The sequence below is a fragment of the Pongo abelii genome, chromosome 6, assembly GCF_028885655.2.
Source record: "Pongo abelii isolate AG06213 chromosome 6, NHGRI_mPonAbe1-v2.0_pri, whole genome shotgun sequence".
Classification (NCBI taxonomy): Eukaryota; Metazoa; Chordata; class Mammalia; order Primates; family Hominidae; genus Pongo; species Pongo abelii.
The window spans coordinates 14,212,494-14,240,152 of record NC_071991.2 but is presented as its reverse complement, the minus strand read 5'-3'; the positions used below and the strand labels follow the sequence as shown (position 1 = coordinate 14,240,152).

Here is a 27,659-nt window from a genome sequence, read left to right as displayed (position 1 = left end):
TCTCGACCTCCGGGGCTCAAGCAATCCTCCCACCTCAGCCTCCTGAATAGCTGGTACTACAGGCATGCACCATCACACTCAGCTAATTTTTTACTTTTTTAAGAGATGGGGTCTCACTGTGTTGCCTAGGCTGGTCTCAAACTCCAGGCCTTGAGTGATTCTCTCACCTCAACCCCCCAAAGTACTGAGATTACAGGTGTGAGTCACCGCACCCAGCTGGAGCCCAAGTCTTCTGACCCTCTGATTGGCCTTATGAAAGGTCCATCTCCTATGTTCTCTTCTCAGCCTGCATTTGAGGTCCTGACATCAGGCTACTGGGAGCTGACGCAGGACCTTAGGCTGATGTCAACATTCCTTTGTGCATCCAGCGGCACACGAGGGTGGCCTGGACAGATGGACCATGCTCTTGGTGTACTCACAGTCTGGGGGTGGGGCGATTCCCAAAGGGTTAGAATTACTCCAGGAACCTCAGTTTGCAATGTCGGCTGCGAGTCCAGAGTTGCAAACAGGTCAATGAGCTAGCAGAAAAGACTGTGAGGTCCGAGGCCACATGCTGGTGTTCCTCCCTGCACAGGGCACCAGCCCAGTGACTCTGCAGGGAGGGTGGAGGGGAAGCCTTAATGAAAGAGAAAAAAAAAAGCAGCAGCAGCACATGACAGGGAAACTGAGTCACGGAGCAGGCCCCAGGAGGGTTTATGTAGAAGCTGCCTTCAGCTCCAGGGTGGAGGGGGACAGGTGCCGGCTCACTGATGACATTCACGGACATCCTCCTGCCAAAGACACAAAAACTTCATTTTGGCCATTTCCTCCTCTCTTCCTTGCTAAATATTATTCTTCTTGTTATTATTTTTGAGATGAGGTCTTGCTCTGTCACCCAGGCTGAAGTACAGTGGCACAATCATGGCTTACTGCAGCCTCAACCTCCTGGCTTAAGCAATCCTCCTGTCTCAGCCTCCCGAGTAGCTGGGACTGCAGGTGGACACCATCACACCCGGCTAATTTTCTTATTTTTTGGTAGACATGGGGTCTTGCTATGTCGCCCAGGCTGATCTTGAACTCCTGGGCTCAAGCGGTCCTCCTGCCTCAGCCTCCCAAAGTGCTGGGATTACAGGTGTGCGCCATTGCGCCTGGCCCTTGCTAAATCTTTTATCAGAGCTGATCGCTCTGGACTAAGATCGTGGCGTCTTCTTCTTCTTGCCCAATCAACATGAAAAGGCAAGTGTGAAATGCCTTGTACAGAAACAGTCCCTCTGCCCTGCACTACCTGACAGGTGTCCCCCTTCTTTTTTTTTTTTTTTTTTTGAGCTGGAGTTTTGCTCTTATTGCCCAGGCTGGAGTGCAATGGTGCAATCTTGGCTCACTGCAGCCTCTGCCACCCGGGTTCAAGCAATTCTCTTGCCTCAGCCTCCTGAGTAGCTGGGATTACAGGCACCCACCACCACGCCCGGGTAATTTTTTTTTTTTTTTTGGCTGAGTCTCGCTCTGTCGCCCAGGCTGAAGTGCAGTGGCGCGATCTCGGCTCACTGCAAGCTCTGCCTCCCGGGTTCACGCCATTCTCCTGCCTCAGCCTCCCTAGTAGCTGGGACTACAGGCGCCCGCCACCACACCCGGGTAATTTTTGCATTTTTAATGAAGATGGGGTTTCACCATGTTGACCAGGCTGGTCTCAAACTCCTGACCTCAAGTGATCTGCCCTCCTCGGCCTCCCAAAGTGCTGGGATTACAGGTGTGAGCCACTCATCCGGCCTAACATCACTGTAAGGACACAAAAGAATGTCGATTTTCAGAGTGGGACAGCAGGCTTGGAAAAACAAGCATGCCCTTGTCCCTGGCCCTGTGAGGCTTGGCTAATTACCCCCTGCCAGGACACTGGGAGCTTTCTGAGGCAGACAGCGGAGGTCCGCCTTGCACCTCAACTGCAGGCAGCAAAACCCTCATCCCGACATCAGAGGCGTTGGGGCTGGGGTCCCTCCTGTTGCTGGGAGGAGATGGAAACCCAGAGTGTGGGGATCCTGTTCTCAATGACTTGCTTTTTCTCAGCTCACACCTAAGGTCCAGACCATCTCCTCCCATCTATCACCATGCAGTCCCCGCATGGCCTAGGGAACCAGGCTTCAGGTCTAAAATTCGTCTCTCCACTGCCTAGAACCCTCCAGGGCTCCCCATTGCCCTTAGGAAAAAGCCCAGTTTTATAGCCCTGCCATACAAGGCCCTCCCTGACTGAGTCCTGCCACTCCTCTGCCCTCATCTCGGTCCCCATTCCCTGGCCACTTGAGCTCTTCAAGGTTCTTCCCACCGTCACCCCTCTGCCTGCCACATCCGTCCTTCAAGGCACACCTAGGCTGTCGCCTCCTCCAGGAAGCTGCCCTCAAGCCCCACACTTAAAGAATTAAATGTTTGTGATCCAGGCCAGGTATAATGGCTCACACCTGTAATCCCAGCACTTTGGGAGGCCAAGGCGGGTGGATCACCTGAGGTCAGGAGTTCAAGACCAGCTTGGCCAACATGGCAAAATCTCATCTCTACCAAAAACACAAAAATTAGCCAGGCGTGGTGGCGGGTGCCTGTAATCCCAGCTACTCAGGAGGCTGAGGCAGGAGAATTGCTTGAACCCAGGAGGCGAAAGTTGCAGCAAGCCAAGATTGTGCCACTGCACTCCAGCCTGGGTGACAGCGAGATTCCATCTCAAAAAAAAAAAAAAAAAAAAAGTATCAGAAGGATGCAAAAGAACCCAGAAGAGATGCCCCCTTAGACCTGGCCTGAGAGAGAAAGTGTGGTTTTGCAGAGGAGTCACAGGAGCAGCCCTGCAGGAATCAGTGGAGAAGGAGCCCAGTCTGGCCCAGGGCAGATGGCTCCTGGAAACTCGGAATAAACAAGCTTCGGTGCGTGTCACTGCCTCGGGCCGGGTGACATAATGCACAGATGTGCAACCATAGGACTCAGGGACTGCGGGGCTAAGTGAGGAATAGCAGCTGTGGAGGACAGTCTTAAGGCTGGAAACTGACAGACTGCAGAGGGTCCCTTAGCCAGCACCTTTTAGAGACTTCCCCTGGCAGGAGGAAGCTGGGAGTGTTTTCCATAAGTGAGGAGCGGTGGTGCGTGCCTGTAATCCCAGCTACTTGGGAGGCTGAGGCATGGAGGATTGCTTTAGCCCAGGAGTTCAAGACCAGCCTGGGCAACATAGCAAGACCCTATATCAAAACATAAATAAAGCTTTTCAAAATTTTTGCTGGCCTTTGCTGGCCCACTTCTTTTGCAATAACAAGATCTGAATAAGCAGGCTTTGCTTATTCTCTTTGGGGTGGTCTTCGTTTATCACCACAATCCATGCAAAGTTTTTTTGTTTTTGTTTTTGTTTTGAGACAGAGTTTCTCTCTTGCTGCCCAGGCTGGAGTGCAATGGTGCGATCTCGGCTCACTGCAACCTCTGCCTCCTGGGTTCAAGTGATTCTCCTGCCTCAGCCTCCCGAGTACCTGGGATTACAGGCATGCACCACCACGCCCGGCTAAGTTTGTATTTTTAGTTGAGAAGGAGTTTCTCCATGTTGGTCAGTCTGGTCTCAAACTCCCGACCTCAGGTGATCCGCCAGCCTCCGCCTCCCAAAGTGCTGCGATTACAGGCGTGAGCCACTGCACCCGGCCTCATGCAAAGTTTTAAGCTTAAGCTTCTCTTGCAACAATCCTCAGCCATGTCAACTTTCCTTCACACAGCAGGGGCGGCCTTGTTATCTTCCCTTGGGAAATCCGGGGAGGCTGCATAGAAAAAGCCCCCATGCATTTTGGAAACCCCCAATGAGGGGAAGTCCCCCTATCACCCGGCAGCAGGGAGCTACTATGACCTTCCTTTACCACTGGGCCATTTCCACTAAGACTGTACCAAGCCCGAGGGAGGTACCGGGGCTTCCTCCAAGACCGATATACACCAAGGTGGGGAGAACTGGATAAAGGCAAAGTCCATGCAGTTGAAAGTAAGGGTGTGGCCACCGGCGTGATAGCCTGAGCTGGTATCTCCATGGTGACACCATTCCCAGCCTGTGCCACCTGCCACCCTGGGCAGCCTCTGCTCTGCTAGGCAGAAAGGTCACAGCAACATCCAATCATTTCAACAGAAGCGCTTTGTGTTTAAGTTTCATTTATTAGTCCCTAAAGCAGCACATGCCTGTTGCAGAAAAATGCAGAAAAGGGAAGAAAAAAGTCCCACGGATTCCCTCCACCCAAAGCCCACCACAGTTACCAGTTTTTTTGAGACAAGGTCTCACTTTTTCACCGAGGCTGGAGTGTAGTGGTACGATCTTGGCTCACTACAACCTCCGCCTCCCAGGTTCAAGCGATTCTCCTGCATCAGCCTTCTGGGTAGCTGGGATTATGGGCGTGTGCCACCATGCCTGGCTAGCTTTTTGTATTTTTAGTAGAGACAGGGTTTCATCATGTTGCCCAGGCTAGTCTCGAACTCTGGGGCTCCGGCAATCCTCCTGCCTTGGCCTCCCAAAGTGCTGGGATTACAGGTGTGAGCCCCCACAACTGGCCCACAATTTTAAAAATAAAATAAAATAAAGATGGGATCTTGCTCTGTTGCCCAAGCTGGAGTGCAATGGCATGATCATAGCTTACTACAGCCTCCAACTTGTGGGCTCAAGTGATCCTCCCACCTCAGCCTCCCCACTCGCTGGGATGACAGGCGTGAGGCACTGAGCTTGGCTCCATACCCACAGTTTCATGAAGTGTATTTTCCTGGTGGGTGTAAATACATAACTGTTTCCCCACATTATAACAAATGCCTTGTAAATAGCAGTTCAGACACTGCAAAAATATCCCATCCTGTGGCTGTCCTATGGATTCTAAAATGAAAAATAAAAAAATAAAAATAGGCCAGGCGTGGTGCCTGGAGCCTGTAATCCCAGCGCTTTGGGAGGCCGAGGTGGGAGGATCACTTGAGGCCAGGATTTCGAGACCAGCCTGGGCAACATAGAAAGCCTCTGTCTCTACCCCCGAAAAAGTAAAATAATAAACAAACACATAAATAAATAGTATACCAGAGAGATAGCCACCTGCAAAGCAGCCCAGGCCTCTCCCGTGGATGGCCCATTGCAGGCCTCAGAGAATTCAGCTCTGGCTCGAAAATTATTCCCAACTCTTTCTTCCCATGAAAAATCCTCTTGTGAGGCTGCTGGTCACAGCCGGCGTCAGCAAGAAAATGACCAAATCAGCAGTTTCAGTGGAGACAAAAGGCCTGGGTGAGAGGTCGGCTGGGAGAACACCCCCTCCGGATCCCCCTGCCTGCCTCCCGACCCATCACGGGGGCCTGATGCTAGGGCAGGGGCCAAGGCCAGGACCCCAACCCTCACATCAGACAGCATCAGATTCATCTACTGAAAGAAGTAGAAAAACTCAAACACAAACTTTTTTTTTTTTTTTTTTTTTGAGACAAAGTCTTGCTCTTGTTTCCCAGGCTGGAGTGCAATGGCATGATCTCAGCTCACTGCAACCTCTGCCTCCCGGGTTCAAGTGATTCTCCTGCCTCAGCCTCCCAAGTAGTTGGGATTACAGGTGCGTACCACCAAGCCATTCTCAAGCTTCACCCTCCCAAGTAGCTGGGATTACAGGCATGTGCCACCACACCCAGCTAATTTTTGCATCTTCTGTAGAGATGGGGTTTCATCATGTTGGCCAGGCTGGTCTCGAACTCCTGACCTCAGGTTATCCGCCCGCGGCCGCCTCCTAAAGTGCTGGGATTACAGGTGTAAGCCACTGTGCCTGGCTGGTTTATAACTGTTGATATACAGGTTATGCATCCCAGCCACAAGGAACAATTAGCTCCCTGTTTCCTGAACACCGCCCTCTCCACTCTGAGTCCCCTCCCTCCCTATGGGTTCACACCTCCTACAGAAGCCCAGTCTTCCTGGTGTTCACTCTGAACCTCCTCCCTTCTTAGTCTCCCAGTCTGGCTCTCCACACCAACTGGGCACCCCCTCAGGGCTGACCCCATGCCCAGCCTCCATCATTACAGCATTGCGTGTTCGCTGAACTGAATTGAAACACTCTCTCCAATTTACAGATGGGGAAACTGAGGTCAAAATGTTTAGGCCAGGCACGGTTGCTCACAGCTGTAATCCCAGCACTTTGGGAGGCCGAGGTGGGAAGATCATCTGAAGCCAAGAGTTTAAGACCAGCCTGGACAACATAATGAGACCCCATCTCTATAAAAAATACAAAAAATTAGCCGGGCATGGTGCATGCCTGTAGTCCCAGCTACTCTGGAGGCTGAGGCAGGAGGATTGTTTGAGCCTGGGAGTTTGAGGCTGCAGTGAGCTGTAATCGCACCACTGCACTCCAGCCTGGGTGACAGAGTGAGACCTCTTCTCTAAAAAAAAGGTTCACTCACTTCTCAAAGATTATGGATACCAAGACAGTTGAGGGGTGGTAATTTTAACTTAGTAAGTTCATTCATTCATTCATCAAATATTACTGGATGTCTACCCTCTGCCAAGCATTGCACTGGGTCCCTTAGGGGATAGGAAGAAGATCGTATGTGGCACTTCTCTCCCGCAGAACAGTGGTCTCACCATACAGACCACAACCTCCCCCAACACCCACATTCCCGCACTCAAGGGAAAAGCAGGGACATTTAAGCTGTGCTTTGAAGGGGGAGTATCATTTGTCAAACAGAGAAAGGGGGTAGGGCAGGACTGGTAGAACGGCCAGCTAGGTCAAAGGCATCCAGGCGAGCTTATCAAGGGGGGACAGAGGGAAACCAAGCCACAGAAGCCAACCGCAGCCTGGGCATAGACAGGGGCTGGGGCTTGGTCACTGCTTAGTTCCTGAGCTGTCACTTGGCATCTGCCTCTCCACGCAGGAGGGGACCTGGCAGCTGCCTCAACTCCTCTGAAATAGCATTAGACGCATCCTGTCCTGGGGAGGGTTCATTTGTATCTTGGGAGCCGATCACCATGAGATCCTTTTTTTTTTTTTCTTTTGGGACGGAGTCTCGCTCTGTCACCCAGGCTGAAGGGCAGTGGCTTGATCATGACTCACTGCAGCCTCGACCTCCTGGGCTCCAGCGATCCTCCCACCTCAGCCTCCCCAGTAGCTGGGACCACAGGCGCACTCTCAGCTAATTTTTGTATTTTTTGTAGAGAGGGAGGTTACGTTGCCCAGGTTGTTCTCGGACTCCTGGCCTCAGGCAATCTGCACGCCTTGGCTTCCCGAAGTGCTGGGATTACAGGCATGAGACACCGCCCAGGCTATGAGATCCTTGATAACCATGAGACCCTGTGCCACAGTTCCCCACCCACGCTGGCCGCAACACAGACCTGAAGTTTTCGCCCCAGCTGCACTGTCCCCCTCCTTATCCCTTTCTGTCCAGCGCCAACAGCATCTCACCTTCCCAAGCTGCCGTCCTTCCCAATGACCAGAGACATCTTTGCAAGCATAGCATGGCTGGAGGATGCGTTTCACCAAACGCGATGTAAGCACCACCAGGTGCCCAGCGCGGAGGTGGATGTGGGCGAACCCTAGACGCCCCACAAAGGACAGCTGCGGCATGGGAAGGGAAGGAGATGGAGCGGGGAGAGGGGGAAGAGGTTGCGCCGCGTTTTCCGCCCGCCCGCCTGCTTTCCGCGAGGCACTGAGGCCTGAGAACCGCGAGGCCGCCCACGCGCGCCTGACCCGCCCCCCCCCCCTCTCCGCCCGCCCCAGGCCCCGCCCTCTCGCGCCCGCCCCAGCGCCGGCCCCTTTTGTTCCCTCCCGGAGCAGGGCCGCTGGCTCCGCTGGCTCCGCTGGCTCCGCGGGCGCTCGGCTCGGCTCGGCCGCGGGGCGCGCAGGCGGCTGCCGGGCGGCCTCGGTGCGCGCCTCCCGCCTTCCCAGAGACGTGGCGCGAGGCCCGGGCCCCGAGCACCTATCGCGGGGATCCCCGGCGCCAGGAGGGGGTGCAGCCGGTGGGCAGCGCCGCGCAGGGAGGGGCCGCAGCATCCTCGCCCCCCAGCGCGCCCGGGCCCGAGAGGAGGAGGCCGGGACTCTCAGGGCCTCCCGCCGCTTAGCCTGATGCTGGAGGGACGAAGGTAGGGGCCGCTGGAGGGGCCGAGTGAGGGGTTCGCGCGGGCAACAAAGGACGGAGAGATGCGGGGGGCGGCGGCCTGACCGAAAGCGGGGCTGCGGGCCCGGAGGCATTGTCGGGGCGTGGGCAGGGGCGGGAGGGTTCGAGGCCGGCCGGTGGGCGTGGGCGGGCGCTGGCTGGAGTGTGCCCCAACTTCCCCGTTGCTGGCAGGAGAGGAGGGGGCACTGCTTGGGGTGCCAGGGTTGGGGGCTATTTCCGGGCTGCGAGTCCCCCTGTGGAAGGCATCACCAGCCTCATCGGGGTCTCTACCCTTGGACAGGGGTTTGGCCCTTCTGTTGGGGGGGCCACCCGTCCCCCCTTCCAAGGGCAGAGCAAGACGGCTGGACGCACCGCAAGGCTCTCTGGGCTCACAGAGCCTGAGGAGCACAGCCTGGTGGGCGCGGCCATGCAGCCCCCATCTCCAAACCTGGGGTCTGGAAGAACAGGGACTGCCCCCCGCTCCTCCCTGCTACACCCTCTGGGGTCGCCTGGCCGATGGCCTTTGCAAAACTTGGTTGAAGTGCATGGCTGAGGTGGGGTAGGAGGAGATTGAGGCGGGCGGCTTCCCTCAGGGGGTGCCCCCCCAAGCTGGCGCTGGTGGCTGGTGAGGCAGCAGATTTTCTGCCCTCCTCCCGGGGAGGGGCGGCGGCCGCGGAGGATGCTTGGCTGAACCTTCAGGGCCCACCCGTTTGGACCTTTCAGGCAGAGCTTGGGCCGAGCGGGTGCCCGCTGGGCACTGCCACGCAGGCCCCAGCCCCACCCTGGGAAGGACGGGCAGAGGGAACACCTTGGGGGGAAATCACCCACCCAGCAGTGTGTCCCCCAACGTCTGAGACCCCTCCTCTCACTTCTGGGTGAGAAGTGGGGGTCTGGGATGAGGGGGGCTGCCCTCACTCTTGCACGATGCCTGAGGGAGGTGGGTGGGGTGGCCTAGGGCTGTGGGCAGAGGAGGAGGAGGAGGGTGCGGGGAGCACCACGTGTGTGCTTCAGAAGCCTCTTCCCCATCGGTTGTAAATGTAAACAATAAGCTCTTCATTCATTCAGCTGCTGTTACCTGGCCCAGCACTTCTAGGGGCTGGCTGGTCCACAGGACAGCAGCCTCGGTGTCCCCAAAAAGTGCAGCCCTGGGGGTTGATGAGTGCATTAGTGGGGAAGCTGGGGGCATAGAGGGGGCCCCCTGGAGGATGGGGCAGACCAGGAAGCTTCATAGAGCATCATGCAGAAGTTTGCTGCCAGGTTGCCTGAAGGGGGTTTCGTGCAGGAGAAATAGCGTGAATAAGGGCTTGGAGTCAGAAAAGGAGGCTATTGGGTTAGAGAAACAGCTTAGGATTTAAGGAACTTAGACCTGCGTTGAGCAAGGATGCATTCTTGTCTGCAGTGCCTTGCCGGGGAATGATGGGATTCTGGCTTCAGGACAGGTGGAGGCGGTGGAGATGGAGAGGGGCTCCAAAGGCAGAAGAGGCAGGTGGAGGCGCCTGGGAGGAGCCTCCTCCACACACACCTGTGTGCACCTGCAAACTCCAGCCCTTGGCACCGTGCAGGCTGGGAAGGTGGTGCCTGGAATTCTGCACTCAGAGCCCAAAATCCCAGCAGGGGGAATTTACTCCAAGGAGCAGTAATCGCTTTCCAGCATCTGCTGTCTACCTTGGCGGAGAAGAGTTCAGACGCTGGAGCTTAACAGCCCGGGTTCAAATCCCAGCTCTGCCACTCCCTAGCACATTGCATCTCTCTCTGCCTCGACATCCTCATCTGTAAAATTGGGATCCTTGTGGTATCTGGCTTTTAGGGTTGTTAGGAGAACTATGTGCCCTGTGACAGAGTAGATGTCCTATAAATGTTGTTGCTGCCAAACAGAGTGGCTTCCTGGCCTCCATTCACACACATTTCAGGGAGAGGAGGCTTATGTCCCTTCCAGGCTGTTTGTCCTTCTTCGAGCAGCCTTGCTGGTTAGCCCTGACCCGGGACCTGCTGTTCTCTGCCTCTCTGCAGTCTCCTCTCTGGTCCTGTCTCCCTTGGTGATGGAAAGGCCATCTCCCCACAGCCCCAGCTGTCCCTGCTCCCCACCTGGCAGGCCTGCCCATGTGTGGTCCCCCAGTTCCCTCTTGGCCTCCCCTCCTGGTCCTGCCACCCTGACAGTTGATCCTGCCCTCTTTTTTTTTTTTTTTTGTGAAATGGAGTTTCGCTCTTGTTGCCCAGGCTGGAGTGCAATGGCACGATCTTGGCTCACTGCAACCTCTGCCTCCTGGGTTCAAGCGATTCTCCTGCCTCAGCCTCCCAAGTAGCTGGGATTACAGGCATGTGCTACCATGTCCGGCTAATTTTAGTATTTTTAGTAGAGACGGGGTTTCACCATGTTGGCCAGGCTGGTCTCGAACTCCTGACCTCAGGTGATCCACCTGCCTCAGGCTCCCAAAGTGCTGGTATTACAGGCGTGAGCCACTGCGCCCAGCCAGTTCTGCCCTCTTGACACCACCTGCTCTACCTCCACTTCCATACCCAGGGGAGGGAAGCTGCATTTGTGACCCTCAGATTCCCTGCTCATTGGTTCTTGTGAGAACTTCAGCTTTTGTGCAGGTTAAAAAAAAAAGTATATATTAAGTGCTTACTTTGTGGAGAATTGTTCTGAGCTTTTCTGAGACAGCGTCTTGCTCTGTCGCCCAGGCTGGAGTGGAGTGGTGCCACCTCGGCTCACTGCAACCTCCACCTTCCAGATTCAAGTGATTCTCCTGCCTCTGCTTCTCAAGTAGCTGGGACTACAGGCCCACGCCACCAAGGCTGGCTAATTTTTTATAGTTTTAGTAGAGGCAGGGTTTCACCATGTTGGCCAAGCTGGTCTCAAACTCCTGACCTCAAGTGATCCGCCCACCTTGACCTCCCAAAGTGCCGGGATTACAGGCGTGAGCCATCATGCCTGGCCTGGTTCTGAGCTCTTTAAATTCATTCCTTCATTTGTGGATATTTTAATAAGGCTGCCTACATCTTACAGATGAGAATATCCTGGCACAAAGAGGTGGCTGTGTCTGCCCTTGATGCATTTGCTAAGCACCTACTGTATGCCTGGGAGGCGTGCTTCCTTCGGTCACACCATTCTACCCACCCTCTTCGGGGTCATGTCCCTGAACAATTATATGATTCTGCCTTCTCAGACACCCATCCCTTTTGCTCAGGTGCAAAGTCCAAACACGCTATCTAGCTTTTAGGGTCCACCCCCAGTTGGTTGTATCTTTCCACTGCAGCTCTCCCCATGCTCCCAGGCTGGGCACACCCAGACTTGCCTCACCTAAGGCTGACGTGGCCCCTTTAGTAAACTGTGAGGAGTGGGCATGGTTTGAGGAGCAGGGCTGGCTTTGAGGGTGGTGTGGGGGTGCCCTCCGATCCCATACCTTTGGGATTATTTTGTTGCAGGGAACAGGAACCTGCTTCAATTAGGTTAAGTGAAAAGGGACTTAAGAGTGGAGAACAGAGAACTTGTGCAGCAAACAATTGGAGGCGACCTGGCCCCCCGGGACCCCGGAAGCTGGCAGGCGGCTCCTCCTCTGGCTTTCCTCTCTGTGGACTGCGGTTTCATTTTTTCGGCCTCTCTCAGCGCATCTGTCCCATCTCCTTCTCCTTTCCCCTACAGGCTCCATCTCCTTGGGTTATGAGCGTGGCTGTGTTGAATGGGGCTGTAGCCTGAGTCCACGGGACCTCCCAGTGGGGGTCTCCTTCATCTTGGGGTGCAGAGAGACACTGATTGGTCCAGCCGGGATGAGGAAGCCCATTCGCCTCTGCTCGGTTGGTGGGGGGCGGGGCGGGGGCAGGTCATGTGGTCTCTGGGGCTGGCACAGCTGGGATAATTGGTTGGCTGCATTGATGATGAAGGTTGTGTGCTAGGTGAGAACCAGCGAATCTGGGCATTCAGGGAGTCATGAGCTGATGGGGGAGGCAGACCTGTGGTCAATTAGCCATATTGTGTCACAGGATGTGGGACTGATCACTTGCAGCATGATTTGTTGGAAGAAACCAGAGTGCACTGATCAGGCCAGTGTGGGGAGGAGAGCACAGGTAGGATGGCTAGGGCTGCCCGCCACTGGCTTCTCCTAGCCCTGCCCTGGGACAGGAGGAGGCTCTCTCCTTTCAGGACCTGGAGATTTGGGTCCAACCGGCAGCGTGGGACTCGAGCTTTTTTTTTTTTTTTTTTTTTGAGATGGAGTTTCACTCTTGTTGCACAGGCTGGAGTGCAGTGGCACGATCTCAGCTCACCACAACCTCTGCCTCCCGGGTTCAAGTGATTCTCCTGCCTCAGCCTCCTGAGTAGCTGGGATTACAGGCATACGCCACCACGCCTGGCTAATTTTTGTACTTTTAGTAGCGATGGGGTTTCACCATGTTGGCCAGGCTGGTTTCAAACTCCTGACCTCAAGTGATCTGCCCGCCTTGGCCTCCCAAAGTGCTGGGATGACAGGCGTGAGCCACCGCGCCCAGCCGGAGCCTCCTGCCCTGGCTCTTCTCACTGGGCTGCAAGGCTAGGGCCTTTACAACAGAACCAGTAATACGAAACTCATGTTTGCGGAGGAAATGCTTCAAGATGTTAATGAAACGTTTCCCTTCTGAGTAGAAGGCAGAACAGGCCAGATGGTTTTTATTAACGAGGCCTGAATTTAGGACCTTCTCTACTTAGTGGCTTCTGTCTTGACGGAGCGTTTCTTGCTCCATGGCTGGGATCATACCTTCCACTCTAGCCTGAGCCCTGAGCGACACCCACTCCTGATTCATTTCCCTCCTTTGCCTTTTTGGCCCCTTGGGATGAGAGGGTGGAATTTCCGGCTCACCAGGAGGAGTGCCTGGTTTTTCAGTGTCGCCCCCATCACCCTGAGGTCTCAAGCTGGTCTGCCCTTGCCTGTAGCTAAACCTGGCTGATGCTGCCCTAGCTCCTTTTGGGGGTGCTCCAGCCCCTGCCCACCCCACAATGTGCAGCATTGAGCTTCCAGAAGCTTTTACTAAATTGGGAAGACATCCGCCCTGCTTCCTGACAATGTAAACAATATCAGCCCTTTCCAGAAACATTTCAAGGCCAGACACTTTGATGCCTAGTGGAGCTGTTGGCTGGACAACGGCTGCATATTGATCTGAAGGTTATGCAGGGAGGCTGGGCTCTGGTGTGGTGGGTGGGGTAGTCTGAAGGGCTTCCTGGAGGAATAGAACTGGGGCTAGGTTTTGTTTTGTTTTGTTTTGAGACAGGGCCTGGCTCTGTCACCCAGGCTGGAGTGCAGCGGCGTGATCTCGGCTCACTGCAGCTTCGAACTTCCAGGCTCAAGCCATCGTCCCACCTTAGTTAGCCTCTCTAGTAGCTGTGACTACAAGTGCATGTCACCATGCCCAGCTAATTTTTATATGTTTTTGTAGACAGGATTTCACCGTGTTGCCCAAGGTGGTCTCAAACCCCTGAGATCAAGCGATCCTCCCACCTCGGCCTCCCAAAGTGCTAGGATTATAGGTGTGAGCCACTGCACCCAGCTGGGGCTGAGTTTTGAAGCATAGGTGGGCTTGAGGCAGTTAAGGAGGGCATTCATGATGGGGCAAAGGGACAAAAGTCAAGAAGCTGGGGCAGCAGGGAGTGGAGTGTCTGTCTGGGGGCTCAGTGAAGAACCCACCATTCTCCCACATTGAGTGTGAGGTTGGGGGAATTATACTGGCGGCGGGGAGAAGTAACGTTGGGTGTCTGGGTTTTTTGCCACCTGGTACCTTTCTACTTCTGCTAGGCTGTTGCCTTTTGTAATGTAGGCTGTTCCCTGCACAAACCTATTCATTCGTTTCTTTACTTTGCTCACGTTCAGCTTCTTTGGAGCCAGGCGCCACAGAGGAGAGGGAAGACCTCTGAAAGGGGCTTGTGTGTTCTTCGTCTGGTTCCAGAAAGGACTTGAGGTGATTTACAAAGATAAACACAGTATAACCAGATTAAAAGTAAATGAGAAAATTAGGCCAGGCATCAGGGCTCACGCCTGTAATCCCAGCACTTTGGGAGAGCAAGGAGGGAGAATCACTTGAGCCTAGGAGTTTGAGACCAGCCTGGGCAACATAGCCAGACTTCATCTCTACAGAAAATTAAAAAATTAGCTGGGTGTGGTCCCAGCTACTCTGGATGCTGAGGCAGGAGGATCTCTTGAACCCAGGAGTTTGAGTCTGCAGTGAGCTATGATCGTGCCACTGCACTCCAGCCTGGACGACAGAGCGAAACCCTGTCTCCAAAAAAAAAAAAAAAAGCGTTTTTATAGAGGTAATCAAATTCAAATGAGGTCATTTGGGCCCTCATCTAATATGACTGGTGTCCTCATCCAATATGACCATTGTCCTTGTAAGAAAAGGACATTTGGACACAGGCATGTTCAGAGGGAAGACCACAGGAGGACACAGGGAGAAGACAGCCATCTACACGCCAAGGAGAGAGACCTCTGAAAAAAACAACCCTGCTGTGCCCAGCACGGTGGCTCAAGCCTCACGCCTGTAATCCCAACACTTTGGGAGGCCGAGGCAAGCAGATCACCTGAAATCAGGAGTTCAAGACCAGCCTGGCCAACATAGTGAAACCCTGTCTTTACTAAAAATACAAAAATTAGCCAGATGTAGTGGCACGCACCTGTAATCCCAGCTACTCGGTAGGCTGAGGCAGGAGAATCACTTGAACCTGGGAGGCATAGGCTGCAGTGAGCTGAGATTGCCACACCACACTCCAGCCTGAGCAACAGAGTGACACTAAGAGGGCCGAGCAAGATGACTCACGTCTGTAATCCCAGCACTTTGGGAGGCTGAGGCAGGCAGATCACGAGGTCAGGAGTTCAAGACCAGTCTGGCCAATGTGGTGAAACCCTGTTTCTACTAAAAAGACAAAAAATTAGCCAGGTGTGGTGGTACGCACCTATAGTCCCAGCTACTCGGGAGGCTGAGGCAGGAGAATTGCTTGAACCTGGGAGGCGGAGGTTGCAGTAAGCTGAGATCGCGTCACTGCACTCCAGCCTGGGCGACAGAGTAAGACTTTGTCTCAAAAAAGAAAAAAAAAGAAGCGAAAAGAAAAAGAAACCAACCCTGCTGATACCTTGGCCTTGGACTTCCAGCCCCCATAGCTGTGAACCCTACATCTCTGTTGTTTAAGGCACCTAGTCTGTGGTCCTTTGTAATGACAGCCATAGCAGACTAATACAGTCCCTAAGACCAGCATTTCTTCCCTTGCAGACACCATCGTCCCCAGTTACTTGCTCATCAGCAGTGGGTCGCCTTTCTGATGCAGGTATCTGGGCTCCTGGCTTGCTGCTCCGTCCCTTCTCCTTGGAGTCTGTGTCCTCAGTCAGCTTGGGCCTGGGGTACAGGGGAAGAGATGCGTCTGTACAGCTGCAGAATCCTGGTGTGAGCTCAAGAGAGCCTCTAAGGGCAGCTGTGCCAACAAGAGCAGGGACTGGCTGGGTGTGGTAGCTCACACCTGTAATCCTAGCACTTTGGGAGGCCAAGGCAGGAGGATTGCTTGAGCTCAGGAGCTTGAGACCAGCTTGGGCAACCTAGCAAGGGCCCATGTCTACAAAAAATAAGAAAAAAATAACTGGGCATGGTAATGCCTGCCTGTAGTGCCACTGGATGGGAGGAGCTGAGGCAGGAGGATTGCTTGAGCCTGGGAAGTTGAGGTTGCAGTGAGCTACGATTGTGCCACCACCCTCCAGCCTGGGGGACAGAGCAAGACCCTGTCTCAAAAAAAAAACAAAGAAAAACAAAAAAAAACCAACCGAATAACAAAACAAAAGCAGGGCCCCCCCTTCCTCTTTGAGAGGAAGCCTCAGCCTCTGTCTACTTGAACCCCTCCAGTGATGGGGGGCTTACTGCCTGTTCCTTTGTTTGTGGGAACTACCCCTGGGAACACTCCATGCCTTGTGTGCTTGGGGGACCAGCCTTTCCAGCATGACCTGTCAGTCAGAATGTTGATCTGCTTCTCTCTGTCCTTCCCAGAGATAGCTCCAAGCAGGCTAGGTGAATATGGCGATGGGGTGTGAACAAGGCATTGTAAGAATCCAACTCAATGTGAGGAGGATGAGAGTAGCAGAGGAGGGCATTTTTTTCTTTTTTTTTTTGAGACGGAGTCTCGTTCTGTCATCCAGGCTGGAGTGCAGTTGTGCCATCTTGGATCACTGCAACCTCCACCTCCAGGGCTCAAGTGATCCAGAGGAGGGCATTTTAATGCGTTCGTATATTCACTAAACATGTATTTTTGAGCTCCTCTATGGGCCGGGTGCTGTCCTAGGTACCGAGAGCCCAGCAATGAACAAGATATGCAAAGATCTTGCCCTCCTAAAGCTGCACTCACGATTTGGTGCAGTGCTCACGCCTGCAAATCTCAGTGCTTTGGGAGGCCAAGGCAGGAGGATCACTTGAGTCTAGGAGTTTGAGACCAGCCTGGGCAACATAGTGAGACCCTGTCTCTTATTTTTATTTATTTACTTTTTTTTGAGACACAGTTTCACTCTGTTGCCCAGGCTGGAATGCAGTAGCATGATCTCAGCTCACTGTGACCTCCACCTCTGGGTTCAAGCAATTCTCATGCCTCAGCCTCTCCAGTAGCTGGGATTACGGGTGCCTGCCACCACACCCTGCTAATTTTTTTTTTTTTTTTTTTTTTTGTATTTTTAGTAGAGACAAGGTTTTGCGATGTTGATCAGGCTGGTCTTGAACTCCTGATCTGAGGTGATCCACCCACCTCGGCCTACAAGTGCTGGGATTACAGGCATGAGCCACCACACCTGGCCCCTGTCTCTATTTTTATTTATTTTATTTTATTTTATTTTATTGAGACAGAGTTTCACTCTGTTGTCCAGGCTGGAGTGCAGTGGCGTGATCTTGGCTCACTGCGGCCTCCACCTCCTGGGTTCAAGCGATTCTCCAGCCTCAACCTCCCGAGTAGCTGGGATTACAGGCACGTGCCACCACACTCGGCTAATTTTTTGTATTTTTAGTAGAAATGGAATTTCACTGTGTTGGCCAGGCTGGTCTCAAACTCCTGACCTCAGGTGATTGCCACCGCCAGCCTCGGCCTCCCAAAATGCTGGGATTACAGGCGTGAGCCACCGTGCCCGGCCTGTCTCTATTTTTAAAAAATGTTTAAGTAAAAAAGTTGCGCCCAGTGAGAGGAAGGGCATTCTAGAAACCCAGCATGGCACGTGCAAAAGCCTGGACGTGTGATCTAGTGGATATGAGTGTGGGTGGGTGTCTGTGGCTTTCAGCCAGAATTCGATGACTAACACGCAGTTCCCTTTCTGGAAGCAACAAAAGAAAAAAACTGATATTGAGGCCAGGTACGGAGGCTCATACCTGTAATCCCAGCACTTCAGGAGGCCGAGGCAGGATGATCACTTGAGCCCAGGAGTTGGAGACCAGCCTGGGCACCTTGGCAAAACCCTGTCTCTGTACAAAATACAAAAATTAGCCAGGTGCAGTGTCTATAATCCCAGCTACTCAGGAGGCTGAGGTGGGAGGATTGCTTGATCCCAGGAGTTTGAGGCTGCAGTGAGCTGTGATCGTGCCACTGCATTCCAGCCTGGGCAACACAGCAAGACCCTGTCTAAATAAATAAATAAATAAATAAAAAATAAATAATAAATAAATAAATAAAGGCCCTGCCTTGAAGGCTTATTAGTGATTGTCCTAATCCCTGGGCCACCAAGTTCTGTTCCTTCTCCACCCTCCCCACCCATAGTAGTGTGCTGGGCTGCCCCTCAGGGGCATAGCAGGTGCTCATGGCCTGCTGGGTTCATCTTTTCTCCAAGCCACCACACCCTGGAGTGGACCCTGGTTTGCACCCTGTCCCCTCTGGCTGGGGCCGCTTATGCCACTCAGGGACCAGGCCTGAACCTCAGTGGGCTCAGCCTCTTCCCCAACCCTTGCCTGCAGGAGAAGGTGTGGGAGTGAGAGCACCCTGGGGTGCTGACTCAAGGCCCTTCTTCTTCTTCTTCTTCTTTTTTTTTTTTTTTTTTTGAGATGGAGTTTCGCTCTCGTTGCCTAGGCTGGAGTGCAATGGTGTGATCTCGGCTCACCGCATCCTCCACCTTCCGGGTTCAAGCAATTCTCCTGCCTCAGCCTCCCAAGTAGCTAGATTACAGGCATGTGCCACCATGCCCAGCTAATTTTGTATTTTTAGTAGAGACAGGGTTTCTCCATGTCGGTCAGGCTGGTCTCAAACTCCCGACCTCATGTGATCCACTTGCCTCAGCCTCCCAAAGTGCTGGGATTGCAGGCATGAGCCACTCCACCCAGCTTTTTTTTTTTTTTTTTTTAGACAGAGTTTTGCTCTTGTTGCCCAGGTTGGAGGGCAGTGGCGCAATCTCAGCTCACTGCAACCTCCGCCTCCTGGGTTCAAGCGATTCTCCTGCCTCAGCCTCCCTGGGAGCTGGGAATTCAGGCATGCACCACCACACCCGGCTAATTTTTGTATTTTTAGTAGAGATGGGGTTTTGCCAATTTGGCCAGGCTGGTCTCGAACTCCTGACCTCAAATGATTCACCCGCCTTGGCCTCCCAAAGTGCTGGGATTACAGGCATAAGCCTCCATGCCTGACCTCTTCCCACCTTTCGTAGTCTCCAGCATCTATTATTCCCCTCTGTATTTTCATGTATACCCACTGTTTAGCTCCCACTTACAAGTGCGATCATGTGGTATTTGATTTTCTGAGTTGTTTCGCTTGGGATAATGGCTCCCGGTTCCATCCATGTTGCTGAAAAAGACATGATTTCATTCTTTTTTTTTTTTTTTTTTTTTGAGACGGAGTCTCGCTGTGTCGCCCAGGCTGGAGTGCAGTAGGGCCATCTCGGCTCACTGCAAACTCCGCCTCCTGGGTTCATGCCATTCTCCTGCCTCAGCCTCCCGAGTAGCTGGGACTACTGGCGCCCGCCACCACGCCCGGCTAATTTTTTTGTATTTTTAGTAGAGACGGGGTTTCACCATGTTAGCCAGGATGGTCTCGATCTCCTGACCTCAAGATCCGCCTGTCTCAGCCTCCCAAAGTGCTGGGATTACAGGCATGAGCCACCGTGCCTGGCCTGATTTCATTCTTTTTGATGGATGAGTGGCATTCTGTGGTAGACATATACCACATTTTCTTTATCCAGTCCTCCCTTGACGGACACATATGTTGATTCCATATCTTTGCTCTTGTGAATTGTGCTGTGATCAACATACCAGTGCTGGTATCCTTTGGAGAGAATGAATCATTTTCCTTTGGGTAGATGGCAATTAGCAGGATTGCTGGATGGAAGGGCCGTTCTATGTTCAGTTCTTTGAGAAATCTCTGCACCATTTCTCATAAAGGTTGTACTAATCTACATTCTCACCAACAGTGTATATGCATTCCCTTTCCTCCACATCCTGTCCAACATGCATTGTTTTCAGGCTTTTGAATAATAGCCAGTCTGACTGGCGTAAGATGGTATCTCATTGTGATTTTAATTTGCATGTTCTGATGATCCGTGATGCTGGGCATTTTTTATATGGTTCTTGGCCGCTTGTATGTCTTCTTTTGTATCCACTCTTTTTATGTCCGACTTTTTTCACTCGAGATTGTAATTACAAGGTTCTTACACATCATTGCATGCAGTTGGCATTCATTCATTCTCATTGCTATATGTTATTCTATTGTGTGAACAAACCACAACTTATTTACTTATTATTATCATTATTATTATTATTATTGAGACGGAGTCTTGCTCTTGTTGCCAGGCTGCAGTACGATAGCGTGATCTTGGCTCACTGCAACCTCCACCTCCAGGGTTCAAGCGATTCTCCTGCCTCAGCCTCCCGAGTAGCTGGGATTACAGGCACCCGCCACAACGCCCGGCTAATTTTTTTTTTTTTTTTGTATTTTTGGTAAAGACAGGGTTTCACCATGTTGGCCAGGCTGGTCTCAAACTCCTGACCTCAGGTGATCCGCCCACCTCCGCCTCCCAAAGTGTTGGGATTACAGCCGTGAGCCACCGCGCCTGGCGTTTTTTTTTGTTGTTGTTGTTGTTGTTGTTTGTTTTTTTGAGACAGAGTCTTGCTCTGTTGCTAAGACTGGAGTGCACTGGCGTGATCTCGGCTCACTGCAGCCTCTATCTCCCGGGTTCAACTGATCCTCCTGCCTCAGCCTCCCAAGTAGCTAGGATTACAGGTGCCCTCCACCACGCCAGGCTAATTTTTGTATTTTTAGTAGAGATGGGGTTACACCATGTTGGCCAGGCTGGTCTCGCACTGCTGGCCTCAAGTGATCCACCCACTTTGACCTCCCAAAGTGCTGGGATTACAGGCATGAGCCACCATGCCTGGCCTTATTGACTCATTCTAATGGTAATGGATGTGTGGGTTATTTTCAGCGTTGGACCTTTTTCTGTGGCTGGTGGTTCTGAGCATGCCAACTCTGTGTGTGTGTCCAGCTCCCACGAGACAGACAGGCTGGGCGTTCCCAGCGCCCTGTGGTCCTTCAGGCTGTTGGCAGGGCAAGGAAGATGCCTCCTTTATTTTTTATTTTTTTTATTTTTAAAATTTTTTTGAAATAGAGTCTTACTCTGTCACCCAGGCTGGAGTGCAATGGCACGATATCGGCTCACTGCAACCTCCGCCTCCCTGGTTCAAGCGATTCTCCTGCCTCAGCCTCCCAACTAGCTGGGATTACAGGCACACACCACCACGCCCAATTAATTTTTGTATTTTAGTAGAGATGCGGTTTCACCATGTTGGCCAGGCTGGTCTCAAACTCCTGACCTCAGGTGATCCACACGCCTCAGCCTCCCAAAGTGCTGGGATTACAGATGTGAGCCACCAGGCCTGGCCAGAAGTTGCCTCATCTGAAACTGAGGAACCACAGCCCTGAGCTCGGACATAGTAAGAAAGGTAGCGTGTGGGACCGGAACCCGGGCTTCTAGACTCAACCCTTGCTTTTCTCCCAGCTGCAGGTGCCAGAGAAGTTGGGGTTTGACTGGGGCACTTGGCCTGGGTCTGTCCTGCCCTGCTCAGCCCAGGAGCCCAGAGCCCTGCACTGTGTAAACCTGGTTCGCACTATCCTCTGTGGTCTTGCCTGTTTGAAGCCACGTGGGCTTGTGGAGCCTGGGTTCCAGCCCCGGATCTGCTGTGATGCTGGGGCAAGGCCCCATCCCCACGCTGGCTCTCAGCTGTCCCCACTATCTGGATGGCCGCCAGGCCAATGGGTGCTCTCAGGGCAGCTCGGGATTTATCCCCACACCATTCTTCTTGGGGCTCCCTCGTACCCCTACTGCTGGCCAGCAGCTGTGTGAGTGTTGCCTGCACAGCTGGGGCTGCATCTCCCCGCGGGCCTGGCAGAGAAGACTGACCAAGTATGGGTGGAGACAGCAGTACAGACAGCCGGGCACCCTCCCGTCAGCTCTCCCAGGCCCGAGGGATAGTGGGTACAAGGCTCAGAGCTTCAGCTTCCGCCTCAGAGCCGGCAAGACTCACAGGGAAGGGGCCGTCCAGCCCTGCCCTCTGCTTGCCCTGATCAGGGAGGATGTGGAGACTCTAGCTTCACCGCTGGGTGACCTAAGTCAACCTTCTCAGATTCCCTGAGCCTTGGACAAATGCAAACAAAGCCGTGTGGGATGGATGGGCAGTGGGGCCTGTGGAGCAGGTGAGGTGCCAGCCTGGAGTGGTGTTACACCCAGGACCCCCTGCTGGATTCTGCATGGTGCAGGATTGGGGTGGGACTGGCATTCTAGTGCATGTGTGGGCACTGGGGTGCTTGGCAGGGCAGGGCAGGGCTTGGGGAGCCCCCTTCATGCTCAGAGAAGGGCTCACCATTGGCTCAGAAAGCCAGGCCTGGCATTGAGCATTTTGGGGTCCTCTCTGTTGGGGGCTTGCCTCTTGGTGGGTGCGCAGTGGGGATAATGTTTCCTTCTCCTCCCCTTGTGTCTCTCTTTTTTTTTTTTAGAAATAGGGTCTTAGGTCAGGCTCGGTGGCTCACACCTGTAATTCCACCACTTTGGGAGGCCAAGGCGGGTGGATCACCTGAGGTCAGGAGTTCGAGACCAGCCTGGCCAACATGGTGAAACCCCGTCTCTACTAAAAATACAAAAATTAGCCAGGTGTGGTGGCACACTCCTGTAGGCTCAGCTACTTGGGAGGCTGAGGCACTAGAATCGCTTGAACTCAGCAGGCGGAGGTTGCAGTGAGCCGAGATTGTGCCACTACACTCCAGAATGGGTGACAGAGTGAGACTCGGTCTCAAAAAAAAAAAAAAAAAAGTAGGGTCTTGTTCTGTGGCCCAGGATGGGGTTCAGTGGCATGCTCACAGATCACAGCTCACTGCAGCCTCAAACTTCTGGGCTCAAGCAATCTTCCTGCCTCAGCCTCCTAAGTAGCTGGGACTACAGGTGTGTGTCACCATGCCTGGCTAATTTTTTTTTTTTAAATAGGAGGTGAGGTCTCACCGTGTTGTCCAGGCTGGTCTTGAACTCCTGGCCTCAAGTTATCCTCTTGCCTTGGCATCCCAGAGTGCTAAGATTGCAGGTGTGAGCCACCGTACCTAGCCTATCTTTATTTTTCTTTTAAAAAAATGATTAAGAAGCTGGGCACAGTGGCTCATGCCTGTAATCCCAGCACTTTGGGAGGCCAAGGCAGGCGGATCACCTGAAGTCAGCAGTTCAAGACCAGCCTGGCCAACATAGTGAAACCCCATCTCTACAAAAATACAAAAATTAGCTGGGCATGATGGCAGGTGCCTATAATCCCAGCTACTCGGGAGTCTGAGGCCGGAGAATGGTTTGAACCTGGGAGGTGGAGGTTGCAGTGAGCTGAGATCACGCCATTGCACTCCAAACTGGGCGACAGAGGGAGACTCTGATAAAAAAAAAAAAAAAGAAAAAAAGTTTAAGAAATCTGTTAGATATTCAAAGGAGTAGACAGGATACATTGAACACCCATGTGCATCCCATAGGGCTAGAAAACAAACCTTAGAAATATAACAAAAGCTGGGCATGGTGGCTGATGCCTGTAATCCCAGCACTCTGGGAGGCTGAGCCAAGAGGATCGCTTGAAGCCAGGAGTTCAAGACCAGCCTGGGCAACATAGTGAGATCCTCTCTCTACATAAATTAGCCAGGTATGGTGGCATACACCTGTGGTCCCAACTACTCGGGAGGCTAAGGAGGGAGGATCACTTGAGCCTAGGAGTTCGAGGCTGCAGTGAGCTATGATTGCATCACTACACTCTTGCCTGGACAACAGAGGGAGACCCTGTCTCCAAAAATAAATAAATAAATGAATGAATAAATAAATAAATAAAGTCCCCAGTTACCCCACCCCAGTCCCCTCCCACCACCAAACCACCCCTCCCTGCTCTTACAATGGAGTTCATCCTGTGGGTGCCTCCAGGGCAGGCAGGCCAATTGCCAGGGAGGACCCTCTAGGGGACCATCCATCCCTCCACTGTACACTCACGTTCCCTGTCCAGCCCAGGCGCTGTGCCATCTGTGCCCACCCACCCACTGCTCTGCCCCCTCTCCAACACTTGGCATTGCCAGGCCTTTTGACTTACCCATCGGATGGGGCACCTTGGGTTTGCCTTTTCCTGTTCCTGGGGAGGCCCAGCAGCTCTCTGTCTCTCAGCTGGTGGGTTGTGCAGCCTGGCCTTCCCCGCAAAGCCTGGTCCCATTCCTGCCCACCTGTCATTGGGTTGCCCTGAGGTTGGTGCCCTGTGGTTCCTTTGAGTTCTCTGCTGCAGCCCCTACCTCCCCCTGCCTCCCTCCCAGTGTCCCCTCTCTGTCCCAGATAAGGCCTCATTTTGTTTGTTGTTTGTTTGTTTGTTTTTGAGACAGAGTTTCACTTTGTTGCCCAGGCTGGAGTGCAATGGCACCATCTCAGCTTACTGCAACCTCTGCCTTCTGGGTTCAAGTGATTCTCCTGCCTCAGTCTCCCAAGTGGCTGGGATTACAGGCGCGCACCACCACGCCCAGCTAATTTTTCTATTTTTAGTAGAGATGGGGTTTCACCATGTTGCCCAGGCTGTTCTTGAACTCCTGACCTCAGGTGATCCTCCTGTCTTGGCCTCCCAAAGTGCTGGGATTACAGACGTGAGCCACCGCACCTGGCCACATTTTAGGGATCTGCTTCCATCTCAGCAGTCCCCAGCTGGCTTCTCTCCCTGCACCCCAACCCCCCCGCCCCTGCTGCCAGTTCACCATCATCCTCAGCTCCCAGAGCGGTCTTGCTGGTGTGCTTGTCTGATCGTGGGGGACCCCTGGCTTGGAGTCTCTCTGCGGCCCCACATCCCCTCAGCCTTATTGCTGGGGCATGTCCGGGAGACCCTGCCTGTCTCTCATACTCTCTAGATCCCCCCCTGCCTTCTAGCCCCACCAGATCCTTGTGTGTTGGGTGGACCTGGCAGAGTGTGGTCAGCTTCCCTTGCCAGATCCCAGACCCTCTGCCCCGCAGGTGCTCCCTGCCCAGGCTCCCGGTTATGGGGCCCTTGCTCCTCCGAGAGGTGCTTTTGTGCCTGGCGCCCTAGGGCTTGCGGCATGTGGGCAGGGGCTGTGCTGAGCCTACCTCTGGGGCCTGATTGTGGGGACTGCGGGTTACACCTCAGGAAGTGTGGGCATGAGTGCCCCAGCTGCTGGGACCCCCGATGGCCCTGGAGAGAGTGGGCTCTGGTAAAGGCTGGACGTGACCCACCCCAGCCAGCAGCAGCGTCCCTGCCAAGCACCTGCCCCTCCGGGAGTCAGCCAAGTCCGGGGTCTCTGCAGGCGTGCCCGCTTCCTGGCTCCCGCCTCCCTCGCCCCAGGATGAGGCTGGCCCGCCAAACCGAGATGGGCTTTCCACTGCTCTATTTGGCACCCGTCCCCCTCTGCTGGGGCCCTGATTGGCAGAGAGTTCCGAGGCTGCAGCCCGCCATCCCCGGGCAGCTGAAATGGAAGCCGTGAAATGCAGCCGGAGCTTGTCTCCGGGAAACGGCAGCGGAGGGTGGCACAAAAGGGGGCCTGTTGGTCTGAATGCCACCCCGCCCTCGCCTGTCCGTCCTGTGCACCAGGGCCTCCAGACAGTAGTGACAGTCCCCTTCCAGAGCAGCCGGGCACACTCCTGGGGTGTCTTCTCTGCCTCACTCCCAGCAGGTGGTGACACTTGTACCCCATTTTACAGGTAATGAAACTGAGGCTCTCTCTGGGCCAAGGACTCACAGCCACTCGGGGTAAGTCTGGGGTTTGGAGCTGGGACTGCGCCAGGCTTCTCTGCCTCCCACGTCGGCCACAGTGTGGCCAGAGGCCAATTTATCATCAAGTCCCAGCGTTTTCCGAGAATCCCTCTCTCTTTCTCTGTCCCACCAGCGCAGCTGAGTCACACGAGGGCAGGTGGCCTCCCCCTTCTTCCTGTTCGCTATTCTCCCCTCTCCCCTTCTGGGTGTTCCTCAGGGACAGGGGGGCTGCTCCCCCTCTGCACCCTTCTCCCCCTCCCACAGCAAGGGTGGCCGGTCCTGACTGAATGCCGCCTTGGTTCTCCTCTCCTGCCAGCTCTTTGGTTTCCTTTGTGAGCCGTGGCAGGCGGACCCTGTCCCCAGAGGCCAGGGGGCTCACAAATGTTATTCCAGGGCTGGGCTGGGCGGGATGGGAGGTAGGGAAGGGCCAGACCCGGGTCTGATTCCAGGACAGCCACTTAGCAGTGTGTGACTTTGAGTCCCCGAACTTCTCTGCACTCGGGAAGCTCCACCTGTCAGAGGACTTCTGCCTTGTCCAGGGGCTGGGGAGGACATGAGGCCACATTCATGCAAAGCCTTGTAGACACTAGGTTCGTTTTTGTTGTTGTTGGTTTTTTTTTTTTTTTTTTTTTGAGTCTCGATCTGTTGCCCAGGCTGGAGTGCAATGGCACCATCTCGGCTCACCACAACCTCCGCCTCCTGGGTTCAAGCGATTCTCCTGCCTCAGCCTCCCGAGTAGCTGGGACTACAGGTACCCACCACCATGCCTGGCTAATTTTTTTGTATTTTTAGTAGAGACAGGGTTTCACTCTGTTGGCCAGGCTGGTCTCAAACTCCTGACCTTGTGATCTGCCCGCCTCAGCCTCCCAAAGTTCTGGGATTACAGGCATGAGCCACCGCGCCTGGCAACAGTAGATTCTCCATACTGGAGGCTGCTGGGGGGTTCGGGAGGGCCGGAGGTTAATTTTGGGAGCGTTCCCTGGGAGGAGTGTTTCTGGAGATTTGTAGCCTGGAAGGCCTTTGTCCTCTGGGTGGCTGTAGGTGTGTTCTCGTGGGAATTCCAGATCACGGCTCTGTGCCAGGCACCATGGCTCAGGCTGGGTTCCCAGAGAGGAGAGACTATGGCCCCGCCTGAAGTTGCCTGTAAGCTCCCAGGTGGCATGATGAAGACAGACAAGAACAGCATACTCTCTCCTCCTTGGCTCCACATGTGATCCTGAGGTATCTGTGGGCTGAAGGTCCTGGGAGACTTCCTGGAGGAGGTGGCATCAGGCTAGGTGTCAGTAGGTAATGCAAATAGGAGAAGTGAAGCAGGTGGGAGAAAAGACACAGGTGACCTCTGGGAGGTGGGATAGTGTCAGGCAGGTGGTAAAGGACTGCAGGGTCATCTGCAGGAACCTCCAGTGCCAGGGACAGGGTTCTCACGCCTGGTCTCTGCCTCAGAGGGGATGCTGGCTGGTGGGGAGGCCAGACCGGCTGTGTGATGACCTGTGGTGTCTGACCAGCTGGGCTGATCACCACGAGCCACTCAGACCTGAGTGCTATGTCCTAAGGAGGTGAGAATGGTGTCCTGGATTTCTCACCTCTTGGGTCAGTATCATTCATTCATTCATTCATAATCTAGTTTGTTTGTTTATTTATTTATTTATATTTATTTATTTTGAGATGGAGTCTCACTTTGTTGCCCAGGCTGGAGCGCAGTGGTGCGATCTCGGCTCACTGCAACCTCCGCCTCCCAGGTTCAAGCGATTCTCCTGCCTCGACCTCCCAAGTAGCTGGAACTACAGGCATGTGCCACCATGCCCGGCTAATTTTTGTATTTTTAGTAGAGATGGGGTTTCACCACATTGGCCGGGCTGGTCTCAAACTCCTGACCTCCAGTGATCTGCCTGCCTTGGCCATCTTTTCATGTGCTTATGGGCTGTTTATATATCTTCTCTGGTGAAATGTGTATTCAAAGTGCTGAGATTACAGGTGTGAGCCGCCATGCCCGGCCCTTTTTAAAAAAAAATTTTAACTTTTTTAGAGACAGGGTCTCACTCTGTCACCCAGGCTGGAGTGTGGTAGTGTGATCACAGCTCACTGCAGCCTCAACCTCCGGGGCTGAAGCAATCCTCTCACCTTAGCCTCCCCAGTAGCTCGGACTACAGCCACGCACCACCACACCTGGCTACATTTTGTATTATTTTGTAGAGAGAGATTTTTGCCATGTTGCCCAGGCTGGTGTCAAACTCCTGAGCTCCAGCAGTTCACCCACCTCGGCCTCCCAAAGTGCTGGGATTACAGGTATAAGCCACTATGCCCGGCCTCTCCCATCTTAAGTGTATGGTTTGGGCCCAGCGTAGTGGCTCACACCTGTAATCCCAGCACTTTGGGAAGCCAATGCA

General features: G+C 53.7%; 1 protein-coding gene across 4 annotated transcripts in view; it reads left to right on the top strand.

Moving 5' to 3' along the window:
• Window positions 1-7,728: 7,728 nt before the first annotated feature.
• The window catches only part of CLIP2 (CAP-Gly domain containing linker protein 2), a 115,464-nt gene continuing 95,533 nt past the window's right edge, over window positions 7,729-27,659 (top strand). For 2 of the 4 annotated variants that reach the window (XM_024249945.3, XM_009242701.4), the window contains exon 1: window positions 7,729-8,056. The gene's annotated coding sequence lies outside the window, so the exon portion shown is untranslated. Of the gene's footprint in view, window positions 8,057-25,220; window positions 25,270-27,659 lie in introns of all 4 variants that reach the window. The other 2 variants (XM_024249944.3, XM_063725937.1) reach the window with 2 other exon arrangements.